At 37.7% G+C, this 15354-nt stretch overlaps 9 non-coding genes across 9 annotated transcripts; all 9 read right to left on the bottom strand.

Moving 5' to 3' along the window:
• Positions 1–3925: 3925 nt before the first annotated feature.
• Positions 3926–3999, bottom strand: TRNAT-UGU (transfer RNA threonine (anticodon UGU)). Its single transcript has one exon. It is a non-coding gene; the product is annotated as a tRNA-Thr (tRNA).
• Positions 4000–4790: 791 nt separating this feature from the next.
• Positions 4791–4864, bottom strand: TRNAT-UGU (transfer RNA threonine (anticodon UGU)). The gene has a single exon. It is a non-coding gene; the product is annotated as a tRNA-Thr (tRNA).
• A 791-nt stretch (positions 4865–5655) lies between these two features.
• Positions 5656–5729, bottom strand: TRNAT-UGU (transfer RNA threonine (anticodon UGU)). The gene has a single exon. It is a non-coding gene; the product is annotated as a tRNA-Thr (tRNA).
• Positions 5730–6524: 795 nt separating this feature from the next.
• On the bottom strand, positions 6525–6598 carry TRNAT-UGU (transfer RNA threonine (anticodon UGU)). The gene has a single exon. It is a non-coding gene; the product is annotated as a tRNA-Thr (tRNA).
• Positions 6599–8111: 1513 nt separating this feature from the next.
• On the bottom strand, positions 8112–8185 carry TRNAT-UGU (transfer RNA threonine (anticodon UGU)). Its single transcript has one exon. It is a non-coding gene; the product is annotated as a tRNA-Thr (tRNA).
• Positions 8186–10710: 2525 nt separating this feature from the next.
• On the bottom strand, positions 10711–10784 carry TRNAT-UGU (transfer RNA threonine (anticodon UGU)). The gene has a single exon. It is a non-coding gene; the product is annotated as a tRNA-Thr (tRNA).
• A 2775-nt stretch (positions 10785–13559) lies between these two features.
• On the bottom strand, positions 13560–13633 carry TRNAT-UGU (transfer RNA threonine (anticodon UGU)). Its single transcript has one exon. It is a non-coding gene; the product is annotated as a tRNA-Thr (tRNA).
• Positions 13634–14433: 800 nt separating this feature from the next.
• On the bottom strand, positions 14434–14507 carry TRNAT-UGU (transfer RNA threonine (anticodon UGU)). The gene has a single exon. It is a non-coding gene; the product is annotated as a tRNA-Thr (tRNA).
• Positions 14508–14845: 338 nt separating this feature from the next.
• Positions 14846–14919, bottom strand: TRNAT-UGU (transfer RNA threonine (anticodon UGU)). Its single transcript has one exon. It is a non-coding gene; the product is annotated as a tRNA-Thr (tRNA).
• Between the last annotated feature and the right edge of the window lie 435 nt (positions 14920–15354).

Here is a 15354-nt window from a genome sequence, read left to right as displayed (position 1 = left end):
TTATGAATAGCATTCATTCAAAACCCTGAGCACTGGTTCATTTCTTATGCAGAAGAAACTCTAAATTTCACTGTCAGTAGAGACACAGCCTTGGTAAGTTTGAGGTTGTACGTCAATGGAATTCCCATTTTTAAGATAGGAAGTTTGTTTCTGAGATGATGAAATCAAGGCACTGCTGAGATTCGAACTCAGGATCTCCTGTTTACAAGACAGGCGCTTTAACCCAGAGGTCCCCAACTCCAGTCCTCAAGGCCCACCAACAGGTCATGTTTTCAGGATTTCCATTGCATTGCACAGGTGATGCAATTATTACCTGGGCAAGACTAAGGAAATCCTGAAAACATGACCTGTTGGTGGGCCTTGAGGACTGGAGTTGGGGACCTCTGCTTTAACCAACTAAGCCACAGCGCCACAAGCTTTCCACGTGAAATGCAGGGCGCACATAAGAACCAATCGAGCATTTCAAGTGGTTAACTTAGCGAAACAACTGTGAGTTGAATTGTATTCCATGCACATCAAAAACATGGAACAGGATTTTATTTTCAGTCATTAAAATTAAGAAACCAAGTAAATTATGAATAGCATTCATTCAAAACCCTGAGCACTGGTTCATTTCTTATGCAGAAGAAACTCTAAATTTCACTATCAGTAGAGACATAGCCATGGTAAGTTTGAGGTTGTACGTCATTGAAGTTCTCATTTCTTACATAGGAAGTTTGTTTCTGAGATGATGAAAACAAGGCACTGCTGAGATTCGAACTCAGGATCTCCTTTTTACAAGACAGGCGCTTTAACCAACTAAGCCACAGCGCCACAAAATTTCCACGTGAAATGCAGGGAACACATAAGAACCAATCAAGCATTTCAAGTGGTTAACTTAGCGAAACAACATTGAGTTGAGTTGCATTCCATGCACAGCAAAAACTTGGAATAGGATTTTATTTTCAGTCATGACATTTAAGAAACTAAGTAAATTATGAATAGCATTCATTCAAAACCCTGAGCACTGGTTCATTTCTTATGCAGAAGAAAATCTAAATTTCACTATCAGTAGAGACATAGCCATGGTAAGTTTGAGGTTGTACGTCATTGAAGTTCTCATTTCTTACATAGGAAGTTTGTTTCTGAGATGATGAAAACAAGGCACTGCTGAGATTCGAACTCAGGATCTCCTTTTTACAAGACAGGCGCTTTAACCAACTAAGCCACAGCGCCACAAAATTTCCACGTGAAATGCAGGGAACACATAAGAACCAATCAAGCATTTCAAGTGGTTAACTTAGCGAAACAACATTGAGTTGAGTTGCATTCCATGCACAGCAAAAACTTGGAATAGGATTTTATTTTCAGTCATGACATTTAAGAAACTAAGTAAATTATGAATAGCATTCATTCAAAACCCTGAGCACTGGTTCATTTCTTATGCAGAAGAAACTCTAAATTTCACAATTGCACCATCAGTAGAGACGTAGCCATGGTAAGTTTGAGGTTGTACGTCAATGGAATTAGCATTTTTAAGATAGGAAGTTTGTTTCTGAGATGATGAAAACAAGGAACTGCTGAGATTCGAACTCAGGATCTCCTGTTTACAAGACAGGCGCTTTAACCAACTAAGCCACAGCGCCACAAGCTTTCCACGTGAAATGCAGGGAACACATAAGAACCAATCGAACATTTCAAGTGGTTAACTTAGCGAAACAACATTGAGTTGAGTTGTATTCCATGCACAGCAAAAACGTGGAACAGGATTTCATTTCCAGTCATGACAATTAAGAAAAAAAGTAAATTATGAATAGCATTCATTCAACGACATCGACAATTTGCAGTATGCAATAGATTCTGGTTCAATGACAAGGCCTTATGTTTTGAAATTCTATAATTGAATGATCCATCTTTTAGCACAGCTTCAATTTGGGACTTGTTTTTCTTCCAAGTTATGACACAGAGTAGGCAGATTGAAGGAATGCCACGGCAGGGCCAAAAGGAGGAAAAATTAGGAAAGATTGAAAAGTTGGAATTAAGACCCTGAGGACTGGTTCATTTCTTATGCAGAAGAAATTCTTAAAATCACAATTGCATTATTAGTAGAGACGTAGCCACAGAAAATTTGAGTTATACGTCATTGAAATTCCCATTTCTTAGATAGGAAGTTTGTTTCTGAGATGATGAAAACAAGGCACTGCTGAGATTTGAACTCAGGGTCTCCTGTTTACAAGACAGGCACTTTAGACAACTAAGCCACAGCGCTAGATACTTACCACATGTATTAGAACCCTGAGCACTGGTTCATTTCTTATGCAGAAGAAACTCTAAATTTCACCATCAGTAGAGACATAGCCATGGTAAGTTTGAGGTTGTACGTCATTGAAATTCTCATTTCTTACATAGGAAGTTTGTTTCTGAGATGATGAAAACAAGGCACTGCTGAGATTCGAACTCAGGATCTCATGTTTACAAGACAGGCGCTTTAACCAACTAAGCCACAGCGCCACAAGATTTCCGCGTGAAATGCAGTGCACACATAAGAACCAATCGAGCATTTCAAGTGGTTAACTTAGCGAAACAACATTGAGTTGAGTTGTATTCCATGCACATCAAAAACGTGGAACAGGATTTTATTTTCAGTCATGACAATTAAGAAACCAAGTAAGTTATGAATAGCATTCATTCAAAACCCTGAGCACTGGTTCATTTCTTATGCAGAAGAAACTCGAAATTTCACTATCAGTAGAGACATAGCCATGGTAAGTTTGAGGTTGTACGTCAATGGAATTCCCATTTTTAAGATAGGAAGTTTGTTTCTGAGATGATGAAAACAAGGCACTGCTGAGATTCGAACTCAGGATCTCCTGTTTACAAGGCAGGCGCTTTAACCAACTAAGCCACAGCGCCACAAAATTTCTAAGTGAAATGCAGGGAACACATAAGAACCAATCGAACATTTCAAGTGGTTAACTTAGCGAAACAACATTGAGTTGAGTTGTATTCCATGCACATCAAAAACGTGGAACAGGATTTCATTTCCAGTCATGACAATTGAGAAAAAAAGTAAATTATGAATAGCATTCATTCAACGACATTGACAATTTGCAGTATGCAATAGATTCTGGTTCAATGACAAGGCCTTATGTTTTGAAATTCTATAATTGAATGATCCATCTTTTAGCACAGCTTCAATTTGGGACTTGTTTTTCTTCCAAGTTATCACACAGAATAGGCAGATTGAAGGAATGAAACGGCAGGGCTAAAAGGAGGAAAAATTAGGAAAGATTGAAAAGTTGGAGTTAAGACCCTGAGGACTGGTTCATTTCTTATGCAGAAGAAATTCTTAAAATCACAATTGCATTATTAGTAGAAACGTAACCACAGAAAATTTGAGTTATACGTCATTGAAATTATCATTTCTTAGATAGGAAGTTTGTTTCTGAGATGATGAAAACAAGGCACTGCTGAGATTTGAACTCAGGGTCTCCTGTTTACAAGACAGGCACTTTAGACAACTAAGCCACAGCGCTACGTACTTACCACATGTATTAAATCCCTGAGCACTGCTTCATTTCTTATGCAGAAGAAACTCTAAATTTCACTATCAGCATTGACGTAGCCATGGTAAGTTTGAGGTTGTACGTCAATGGAATTCCCATTTTTAAGATAGGAAGTTTGTTTCTGAGATGATGAAAACAAGGCACTGCTGAGATTTGAACTCAGGGTCTCCTGTTTACAAGACAGGCAATTTAGACAACCAAGCCACAGCGCTACATACTTACCACTTGTATTAAAACCCTGAGCACTGGTTCATTTCTTATGCAGAAGAAACTCTAAATTTCACTATCAGCATTGACGTAGCCATGGTAAGTTTGAGGTTGTACGTCAATGGAATTCCCATTTTTAAAATAGGAAGTTTGTTTCTGAGATGATGAAAACATGGCACTGCTGAGATTCGAACTCAGGATCTCCTGTTTACAAGACAGGCGCTTTAACCAACTAAGCCACAGCGCCACAAAATTTCCAAGTGAAATGCAGCGAACACATAAGAACCAATCGAACATTTCAAGTGGTTAACTTAGCGAAACAACATTGAGTTGAGTTGTATTCCATGCACAGCAAAAACGTGGAACAGGATTTCATTTCCAGTCATGACAATTAAGAAACAAAGTCAATTATGAATAGCATTCATTCAACGACATTGACAATTTGCAGTATGCAATAGATTCTGGTTCAATGACAAGGCCTTATGTTTTGAAATTCTATAATTGAATGATTCATCTTTTAGCACAGCTTCAATTTGGGACTTGTTTTTCTTCCAAGTTATGACACAGAATAGGCAGATTGAAGGAATGCCACGGCAGGGCCAAAAGGAGGAAAAATTAGGAAAGATTGAAAAGTTGGAATTAAGACCCTGAGGACTGGTTCATTTCTTATGCAGAAGAAATTCTTAAAATCACAATTGCATTATTAGTAGAGACGTAGCCACAGAAAATTTGAGTTATATGTCATTGAAATTCTCATTTCTTAGATAGGAAGTTTGTTTCTGAGATGATGAAAACAAGGCACTGCTGAGATTTGAACTCAGGGTCTCCTGTTTACAAGACAGGCACTTTAGACAACTAAGCCACAGCGCTACGTACTTACCACATGTATTAAAACCCTAATCACTGGTTCATTTCTTATGCAGAAGAAACTCTAAATTTCACTATCAGTAGAGACGTAGCCATGGTAAGTTTGAGGTTGTACGTCAATGGAATTACCATTTTTAAGATAGGAAGTTTGTTTCTGAGATGATGAAAACAAGGCACTGCTGAGATTCGAACTCAGGATCTCCTGTTTACAAGACAGGCGCTTTAACCAACTAAGCCACAGCGCCACAAAATTTCCACGTGAAATGCAGGGAACACATAAGAACCAATCGAACATTTCAAGTGGTTAACTTAGCGAAACAACATTGAGTTGAGTTGTATTCCATGCACAGCAAAAACGTGGAACAGGATTTCATTTCCAGTCATGACAATTAAGAAAAAAAGTAAATTATGAATAGCATTCATTCAATGACATTGACAATTTGCAGTATGCAATAGATTCTGGTTCAATGACAAGGCCTTATGTTTTGAAATTCTATAATTGAATGATTCATCTTTTAGCACAGCTTCAATTTGGGACTTGTTTTTCTTCCAAGTTATGACACAGAATAGGCAGATTGAAGGAATGCCACGGCAGGGCCAAAAGGAGGAAAAATTAGGAAAGATTGAAAAGTTGGAATTAAGACCCTGAGGACTGGTTCATTTCTTATGCAGAAGAAATTCTTAAAATCACAATTGCATTATTAGTAGAGACGTAGCCACAGAAAATTTGAGTTATACGTCATTGAAATTCTCATTTCTTAGATAGGAAGTTTGTTTCTGAGATGATGAAAACAAGGCACTGCTGAGATTTGAACTCAGGGTCTCCTGTTTACAAGACAGGCACTTTAGACAACTAAGCCACAGTGATACGTACTTACCACATGTATTAAAACCCTAATCACTGGTTCATTTCTTATGCAGAAGAAACTCTAAATTTCACCATCAGTAGAGACGTAGCCATGGTAAGTTTGAGGTTGTACGTCAATGGAATTCCCATTTTTAAGATAGGAAGTTTGTTAAAAAGATGATTAAAACAAGGCACTGCTGAGATTCGAACTCAGGATCTCCTGTTTACAAGACAGGCGCTTTAACCAACTAAGCCACAGCGCCACAAGCTTTCCACGTGAAATGCAGGGAACACATAAGAACCAATCGAACATTTCAAGTGGTTAACTTAGCGAAACAACATTGAGTTGAGTTGTATTCCATGCACAGCAAAAACGTGGAACAGGATTTCATTTTCAGTCATGACAATTAAGAAACCAAGTAAATTATGAATAGCATTCATTCAACGACATTGACAATTTGCAGTATGCAATAGATTCTGGTTCAATGACAAGGCCTTATGTTTTGAAATTCTATAATTGAATGATCCATCTTTTAGCACAGCTTCAATTTGGGACTTGTTTTTCTTCCAAGTTATGACACAGAATAGGCAGATTGAAGGAATGCCACGGCAGGGCCAAAAGGAGGAAAAATTAGGAAAGATTGAAAAGTTGGAATTAAGACCCTGAGGACTGGTTCATTTCTTATGCAGAAGAAATTCTTAAAATCACAATTGCATTATTAGTAGAGACGTAGCCACAGAAAATTTGAGTTATACGTCATTGAAATTCCCATTTCTTAGATAGGAAGTTTGTTTCTGAGATGAATGACGAAAACAAGGCACTGCTGAGATTTGAACTCAGGGTCTCCTGTTTACAAGACAGGCACTTTAGACAACTAAGCCACAGCGCTACGTACTTACCACATGTATTAAAACCCTGAGCACTGGTTCATTTCTTATGCAGAAGAAACTCTAAATTTCACCATCAGTAGAGACGTAGCCATGGTAAGTTTGAGGTTGTACGTCAATGGAATTCCCATTTTTAAGATAGGAAGTTTGTTTCTGAGATGATGAAAACAAGGCACTGCTGAGATTTGAACTCAGGATCTCCTGTTTACAAGACAGGCGCTTTAACCAACTAAGCCACAGCGCCACAAAATTTCCACCTGAAATGCAGGGAACACATAAGAACCAATCGAACATTTCAAGTGGTTAACTTAGCGAAACAACATTGAGTTGAGTTGTATTCCATGCACAGCAAAAACGTGGAAGCACAGCTTCAATTTGGGACTTGTTTTTCTTCCAAGTTATGACACAGAATAGGCAGATTGAAGGAATGCCATGGCAGGGCCAAAAGGAGGAAAAATTAGGAAAGATTGAAAAGTTGGAATTAAAACCCTGAGGACTGGTTCATTTCTTATGCAGAAGAAATTCTTAAAATCACAATTGCATTATTAGTAGAGACGTAGCCACGGAAAATTTGAGTTATAAATCATTGAAATTCCCATTTCTTAGATAGGAAGTTTGTTTCTGAGATGAATGATGAAAAGAAGGCTCTGCTGGGATATGAACTCAGGGTCTCCTGTTTACAAGACAGGCACTTTAGACAACTAAGCCACAGCGCTACGTACTTACCACATGTATTAAAACCCTGAGCACTGGTTCATTTCTTATGCAGAAGAAACTCTAAATTTCACAATTGCACTATCAGTAGAGACGTAGCCATGGTAAGTTTGAGGTTGTACGTCAATGGAATTCCCATTTTTAAGATAGGAAGTTTGTTTCTGAGATGATGAAAACAAGGTACTGCTGAGATTCGAACTCAGGATCTCCTGTTTACAAGACAGGTGCTTTAACCAACTAAGCCACAGCGCCACAAAATTTCCACGTGAAATGCAGGGAACACATAAGAACCAATCGAACATTTCAAGTGGTTAACTTAGCGAAACAACATTGAGTTGAGTTGTATTCCATGCACAGCAAAAACGTGGAACAGGATTTCATTTCCAGTCATGACAATTAAGAAAAAAAGTAAATTATGAATAGCATTCATTCAACGACATTGACAATTTGCAGTATGCAATAGATTCTGGTTCAATGACAAGGCCTTATGTTTTGAAATTCTATAATTGAATGATTCATCTTTTAGCACAGCTTCAATTTGAGACTTGTTTTTCTTCCAAGTTATGACACAGAATAGGCAGATTGAAGGAATGCCACGGCAGGGCCAAAAGGAGGAAAAATTAGGAAAGATTGAAAAGTTGGAATTAAGACCCTGAGGACTGGTTCATTTCTTATGCAGAAGAAATTCTTAAAATCACAATTGCATTATTAGTAGAGACGTAGCCACAGAAAATTTGAGTTATACGTCATTGAAATTCTCATTTCTTAGATAGGAAGTTTGTTTCTGAGATGATGAAAACAAGGCACTGCTGAGATTTGAACTCAGGGTCTCCTGTTTACAAGACAGGCACTTTAGACAACTAAGCCACAGCGCTACGTACTTACCACATGTATTAAAACCCTAATCACTGGTTCATTTCTTATGCAGAAGAAACTCTAAATTTCACTATCAGTAGAGACGTAGCCATGGTAAGTTTGAGGTTGTACGTCAATGGAATTCCCATTTTTAAGATAGGAAGTTTGTTTCTGAGATGATGAAAACAAGGCACTGCTGAGATTCGAACTCAGGATCTCCTGTTTACAAGACAGGCGCTTTAACCAACTAAGCCACAGCGCCACAAAATTTCCACGTGAAATGCAGGGAACACATAAGAACCAATCGAACATTTCAAGTGGTTAACTTAGCGAAACAACATTGAGTTGAGTTGTATTCCATGCACAGCAAAAACGTGGAACAGGATTTCATTTCCAGTCATGACAATTAAGAAAAAAAGTAAATTATGAATAGCATTCATTCAACGACATTGACAATTTGCAGTATGCAATAGATTCTGGTTCAATGACAAGGCCTTATGTTTTGAAATTCTATAATTGAATGATCCATCTTTTAGCACAGCTTCAATTTGGCACTTGTTTTTCTTCCAAGTTATGACACAGAATAGGCAGATTGAAGGAATGCCACGGCAGGGCCAAAAGGAGGAAAAATTAGGAAAGATTGAAAAGTTGGAATTAAGACCCTGAGGACTGGTTCATTTCTTATGCAGAAGAAATTCTTAAAATCACAATTGCATTATTAGTAGAGACGTAGCCACAGAAAATTTGAGTTATACGTCATTGAAATTCTCATTTCTTAGATAGGAAGTTTGTTTCTGAGATGATGAAAACAAGGCACTGCTGAGATTTGAACTCAGGGTCTCCTGTTTACAAGACAGGCACTTTAGACAACTAAGCCACAGCGCTACGTAGTTACCACATGTATTAAAACCCTAATCACTGGTTCATTTCTTATGCAGAAGAAACTCTAAATTTCACTATCAGTAGAGACGTAGCCATGGTAAGTTTGAGGTTGTACGTCAATGGATTTCCCATTTTTAAGATAGGAAGTTTGTTTCTGAGATGATGAAAACATGGCACTGCTGAGATTCGAACTCAGGATCTCCTGTTTACAAGACAGGCGCTTTAACCAACTATGCCACAGCGCCACAAAATTTCCAAGTGAAATGCAGGGAACACATAAGAACCAATCGAACATTTCAAGTGGTTAACTTAGCGAAACAACATTGAGTTGAGTTGTATTCCATGCACAGCAAAAACGTGGAACAGGATTTCATTTCCAGTCATGACAATTAAGAAAAAAAGTAAATTATGAATAGCATTCATTCAACGACATTGACAATTTGTAGTATGCAATAGATTCTGGTTCAATGACAAGGCCTTATGTTTTGAAATTCTATAATTGAATGATTCATCTTTTAGCACAGCTTCAATTTGGGACTTGTTTTTCTTCCAAGTTATGACACAGAATAGGCAGATTGAAGGAATGCCACGGCAGGGCCAAAAGGAGGAAAAATTAGGAAAGATTGAAAAGTTGGAATTAAGACCCTGACGACTGGTTCATTTCTTATGCAGAAGAAATTCTTAAAATCACAATTGCATTATTAGTAGAGACGTAGCCACAGAAAATTTGAGTTATACGTCATTGAAATTCTCATTTCTTAGATAGGAAGTTTGTTTCTGAGATGATGAAAACAAGGCACTGCTGAGATTTGAACTCAGGGTCTCCTGTTTACAAGACAGGCACTTTAGACAACTAAGCCACAGCGCTACGTACTTACCACATGTATTAAAACCCTAATCACTGGTTCATTTCTTATGCAGAAGAAACTCTAAATTTCACTATCAGTAGAGACGTAGCCATGGTAAGTTTGAGGTTGTACGTCAATGGAATTCCCATTTTTAAGATAGGAAGTTTGTTTCTGAAATGATGAAAACAAGGCATTGCTGAGATTCGAACTCAGGATCTCCTGTTTACAAGACAGGCGCTTTAACCAACTAAGCCACAGCGCCACAAAATTTCCACGTGAAATGCAGGGAACACATAAGAACCAATCGAACATTTCAAATGGTTAACTTAGCGAAACAACATTGAGTTGAGTTGTATTCCATGCACAGCAAAAACGTGGAACAGGATTTCATTTCCAGTCATAACAATTAAGAAAAAAAGTAAATTATGAATAGCATTCATTCAACGACATTGACAATTTGCAGTATGCAATAGATTCTGGTTCAATGACAAGGCCTTATGTTTTGAAATTCTATAATTGAATGATCCATCTTTTAGCACAGCTTCAATTTGGGACTTGTTTTTCTTCCAAGTTATGACACAGAATAGGCAGATTGAAGGAATGCCACGGCAGGGCCAAAAGGAGGAAAAATTAGGAAAGATTGAAAAGTTGGAATTAAGACCCTGAGGACTGGTTCATTTCTTATGCAGAAGAAATTCTTAAAATCACAATTGCATTATTAGTAGAGACGTAGCCACAGAAAATTTGAGTTATACGTCATTGAAATTCCCATTTCTTAGATAGGAAGTTTGTTTCTGAGATGAATGACGAAAACAAGGCACTGCTAAGATTTGAACTCAGGGTCTCCTGTTTACAAGACAGGCACTTTAGACAACTAAGCCACAGCGCTACGTACTTACCACATGTATTAAAACCCTGAGCACTGGTTCATTTCTTATGCAGAAGAAACTCTAAATTTCACTATCATTAGAGACGTAGCCATGGTAAGTTTGAGGTTGTACGTCAATGGAATTCCCATTTTTAAGATAGGAAGTTTGTTTCTGAGATGATGAAAACAAGGCACTGCTGAGATTTGAACTCAGGATCTCCTGTTTACAAGACAGGCGCTTTAACCAACTAAGCCACAGCGCCACAAGCTTTCCGCGTGAAATGCAGGGAACACATAAGAACCAATCGAACATTTCAAGTGGTTAACTTAGCGAAACAACATTGAGTTGAGTTGTATTCCATGCACAGCAAAAACGTGGAACAGGATTTCATTTTCAGTCATGACAATTAAGAAACCAAGTAAATTATGAATAGCATTCATTCAACGACATTGACAATTTGCAGTATGCAATAGATTCTGGTTCAATAACAAGGCCTTATGTTTTGAAATTCTATAATTGAATGATCCATCTTTTAGCACAGCTTCAATTTGGGACTTGTTTTTCTTCCAAGTTATGACACAGAATAGGCAGATTGAAGGAATGCCACGGCAGGGCCAAAAGGAGGAAAAATTAGGAAAGATTGAAAAGTTAGAATTAAGACCCTGATGACTGGTTCATTTCTTATGCAGAAGAAATTCTTAAAATCACAATTGCATTATTAGTAGAGACGTAGCCACAGAAAATTTGAGTTATACGTCATTGAAATTCTCATTTCTTAGATAAGAAGTTTGTTTCTGAGATGATGAAAACAAGGCACTGCTGAGATTTGAACTCAGGGTCTCCTGTTTACAAGAACAGGCACTTTAGACAACTAAGCCACAGCGCTACGTACTTACCACATGTATTAAAACCCTGCGCACTGGTTCATTTCTTATGCAGAAGAAATTCTTAAAATCACAATTGCATTATTAGTAGAGACGTAGCCACAGAAAATTTGAGTTATACGTCATTGAAATTCTCATTTCTTAGATAGGAAGTTTGTTTCTGAGATGATGAAAACAAGGCACTGCTGAGATTTGAACTCAGGGTCTCCTGTTTACAAGACAGGCACTTTAGACAACTAAGCCACAGCGCTACGTAGTTACCACATGTATTAAAACCCTAATCACTGGTTCATTTCTTATGCAGAAGAAACTCTAAATTTCACTATCAGTAGAGACGTAGCCATGGTAAGTTTGAGGTTGTACGTCAATGGATTTCCCATTTTTAAGATAGGAAGTTTGTTTCTGAGATGATGAAAACATGGCACTGCTGAGATTCGAACTCAGGATCTCCTGTTTACAAGACAGGCGCTTTAACCAACTATGCCACAGCGCCACAAAATTTCCAAGTGAAATGCAGGGAACACATAAGAACCAATCGAACATTTCAAGTGGTTAACTTAGCGAAACAACATTGAGTTGAGTTGTATTCCATGCACAGCAAAAACGTGGAACAGGATTTCATTTCCAGTCATGACAATTAAGAAAAAAAGTAAATTATGAATAGCATTCATTCAACGACATTGACAATTTGTAGTATGCAATAGATTCTGGTTCAATGACAAGGCCTTATGTTTTGAAATTCTATAATTGAATGATTCATCTTTTAGCACAGCTTCAATTTGGGACTTGTTTTTCTTCCAAGTTATGACACAGAATAGGCAGATTGAAGGAATGCCACGGCAGGGCCAAAAGGAGGAAAAATTAGGAAAGATTGAAAAGTTGGAATTAAGACCCTGACGACTGGTTCATTTCTTATGCAGAAGAAATTCTTAAAATCACAATTGCATTATTAGTAGAGACGTAGCCACAGAAAATTTGAGTTATACGTCATTGAAATTCTCATTTCTTAGATAGGAAGTTTGTTTCTGAGATGATGAAAACAAGGCACTGCTGAGATTTGAACTCAGGGTCTCCTGTTTACAAGACAGGCACTTTAGACAACTAAGCCACAGCGCTACGTACTTACCACATGTATTAAAACCCTAATCACTGGTTCATTTCTTATGCAGAAGAAACTCTAAATTTCACTATCAGTAGAGACGTAGCCATGGTAAGTTTGAGGTTGTACGTCAATGGAATTCCCATTTTTAAGATAGGAAGTTTGTTTCTGAAATGATGAAAACAAGGCATTGCTGAGATTCGAACTCAGGATCTCCTGTTTACAAGACAGGCGCTTTAACCAACTAAGCCACAGCGCCACAAAATTTCCACGTGAAATGCAGGGAACACATAAGAACCAATCGAACATTTCAAATGGTTAACTTAGCGAAACAACATTGAGTTGAGTTGTATTCCATGCACAGCAAAAACGTGGAACAGGATTTCATTTCCAGTCATAACAATTAAGAAAAAAAGTAAATTATGAATAGCATTCATTCAACGACATTGACAATTTGCAGTATGCAATAGATTCTGGTTCAATGACAAGGCCTTATGTTTTGAAATTCTATAATTGAATGATCCATCTTTTAGCACAGCTTCAATTTGGGACTTGTTTTTCTTCCAAGTTATGACACAGAATAGGCAGATTGAAGGAATGCCACGGCAGGGCCAAAAGGAGGAAAAATTAGGAAAGATTGAAAAGTTGGAATTAAGACCCTGAGGACTGGTTCATTTCTTATGCAGAAGAAATTCTTAAAATCACAATTGCATTATTAGTAGAGACGTAGCCACAGAAAATTTGAGTTATACGTCATTGAAATTCCCATTTCTTAGATAGGAAGTTTGTTTCTGAGATGAATGACGAAAACAAGGCACTGCTAAGATTTGAACTCAGGGTCTCCTGTTTACAAGACAGGCACTTTAGACAACTAAGCCACAGCGCTACGTACTTACCACATGTATTAAAACCCTGAGCACTGGTTCATTTCTTATGCAGAAGAAACTCTAAATTTCACTATCATTAGAGACGTAGCCATGGTAAGTTTGAGGTTGTACGTCAATGGAATTCCCATTTTTAAGATAGGAAGTTTGTTTCTGAGATGATGAAAACAAGGCACTGCTGAGATTTGAACTCAGGATCTCCTGTTTACAAGACAGGCGCTTTAACCAACTAAGCCACAGCGCCACAAGCTTTCCGCGTGAAATGCAGGGAACACATAAGAACCAATCGAACATTTCAAGTGGTTAACTTAGCGAAACAACATTGAGTTGAGTTGTATTCCATGCACAGCAAAAACGTGGAACAGGATTTCATTTTCAGTCATGACAATTAAGAAACCAAGTAAATTATGAATAGCATTCATTCAACGACATTGACAATTTGCAGTATGCAATAGATTCTGGTTCAATAACAAGGCCTTATGTTTTGAAATTCTATAATTGAATGATCCATCTTTTAGCACAGCTTCAATTTGGGACTTGTTTTTCTTCCAAGTTATGACACAGAATAGGCAGATTGAAGGAATGCCACGGCAGGGCCAAAAGGAGGAAAAATTAGGAAAGATTGAAAAGTTAGAATTAAGACCCTGATGACTGGTTCATTTCTTATGCAGAAGAAATTCTTAAAATCACAATTGCATTATTAGTAGAGACGTAGCCACAGAAAATTTGAGTTATACGTCATTGAAATTCTCATTTCTTAGATAAGAAGTTTGTTTCTGAGATGATGAAAACAAGGCACTGCTGAGATTTGAACTCAGGGTCTCCTGTTTACAAGAACAGGCACTTTAGACAACTAAGCCACAGCGCTACGTACTTACCACATGTATTAAAACCCTGCGCACTGGTTCATTTCTTATGCAGAAGAAACTCTAAATTTCACAATTGCACTATCAGTAGAGACGTAGCCATGGTAAGTTTGAGGTTGTACGTCAATGGAATTCCCATTTTTAAGATAAGAAGTTTGTTTCTGAGATGATGAAAACAAGGCACTGCTGAGATTTGAACTCAGGATCTCCTGTTTACAAGACAGGCGCTTTAACCAACTAAGCCACAGCGCCACAAGCTTTCCGCGTGAAATGCAGGGAACACATATGAACCAATCGAACATTTCAAGTGGTTAACTTAGCGAAACAGCATTGAGTTGAGTTGCATTCCATTCCATGCACAGCAAAAACATGGAACAGGATTTTTTCAGTCATGACAATTAAGAAACCAAGTAAATTATGAATAGCATTCATTCAAAACCCTGAGCACTGGTTCATTTCTTATGCAGAAGAAACTCTAAATTTCACAATTGCACTATCAGTAGAGACGTAGCCATGGTAAGTTTGAGGTTATACGTCAATGGAATTCCCATTTTTAAGATAGGAAGTTTATTTCTGAGATGATGAAAACAAGGCACTGCTGAGATTCGAACTCAGGATCTCCTGTTTACAAGACAGGCGCTTTAACCAACTAAGCCACAGCGCCACAAAATTGCCACGTGAAATGCAGGGAATACATAAGAACCAATCGAACATTTCAAGTGGTTAACTTAGCGAAACAACATTGAGTTGAGTTGTATTCCATGCACAGCAAAAACATGGAACAGGATTTTTTCAGTCATGACAATTAAGAAACCAAGTAAATTATGAATAGCATTCATTCAAAACCCTGAGCACTGGTTCATTTCTTATGCAGAAGAAACTCTAAATTTCACAATTGCACTATCAGTATAGACGTAGCCATGGTAAGTTTGAGGTTGTACGTCAATGGAATTCCCTTTTTTAAGATAGGAAGTTTGTTTCTAAGATGATGAAAACAAGGCACTGCTGAGATTCAAACTCAGATACAAGACAGATGCTTTAACAAACTAAGCCACAGCGCCACAAGCTTCCAACGTGAAATGCAGGGAACACATAAGAA

This window comes from Ranitomeya imitator, chromosome 7, assembly GCF_032444005.1.
Source record: "Ranitomeya imitator isolate aRanImi1 chromosome 7, aRanImi1.pri, whole genome shotgun sequence".
Taxonomy (NCBI): domain Eukaryota; kingdom Metazoa; phylum Chordata; class Amphibia; order Anura; family Dendrobatidae; genus Ranitomeya; species Ranitomeya imitator.
The sequence above is the reverse complement of the archived record's forward strand: the minus strand, read 5'-3'. Positions and strand labels throughout refer to the sequence as shown.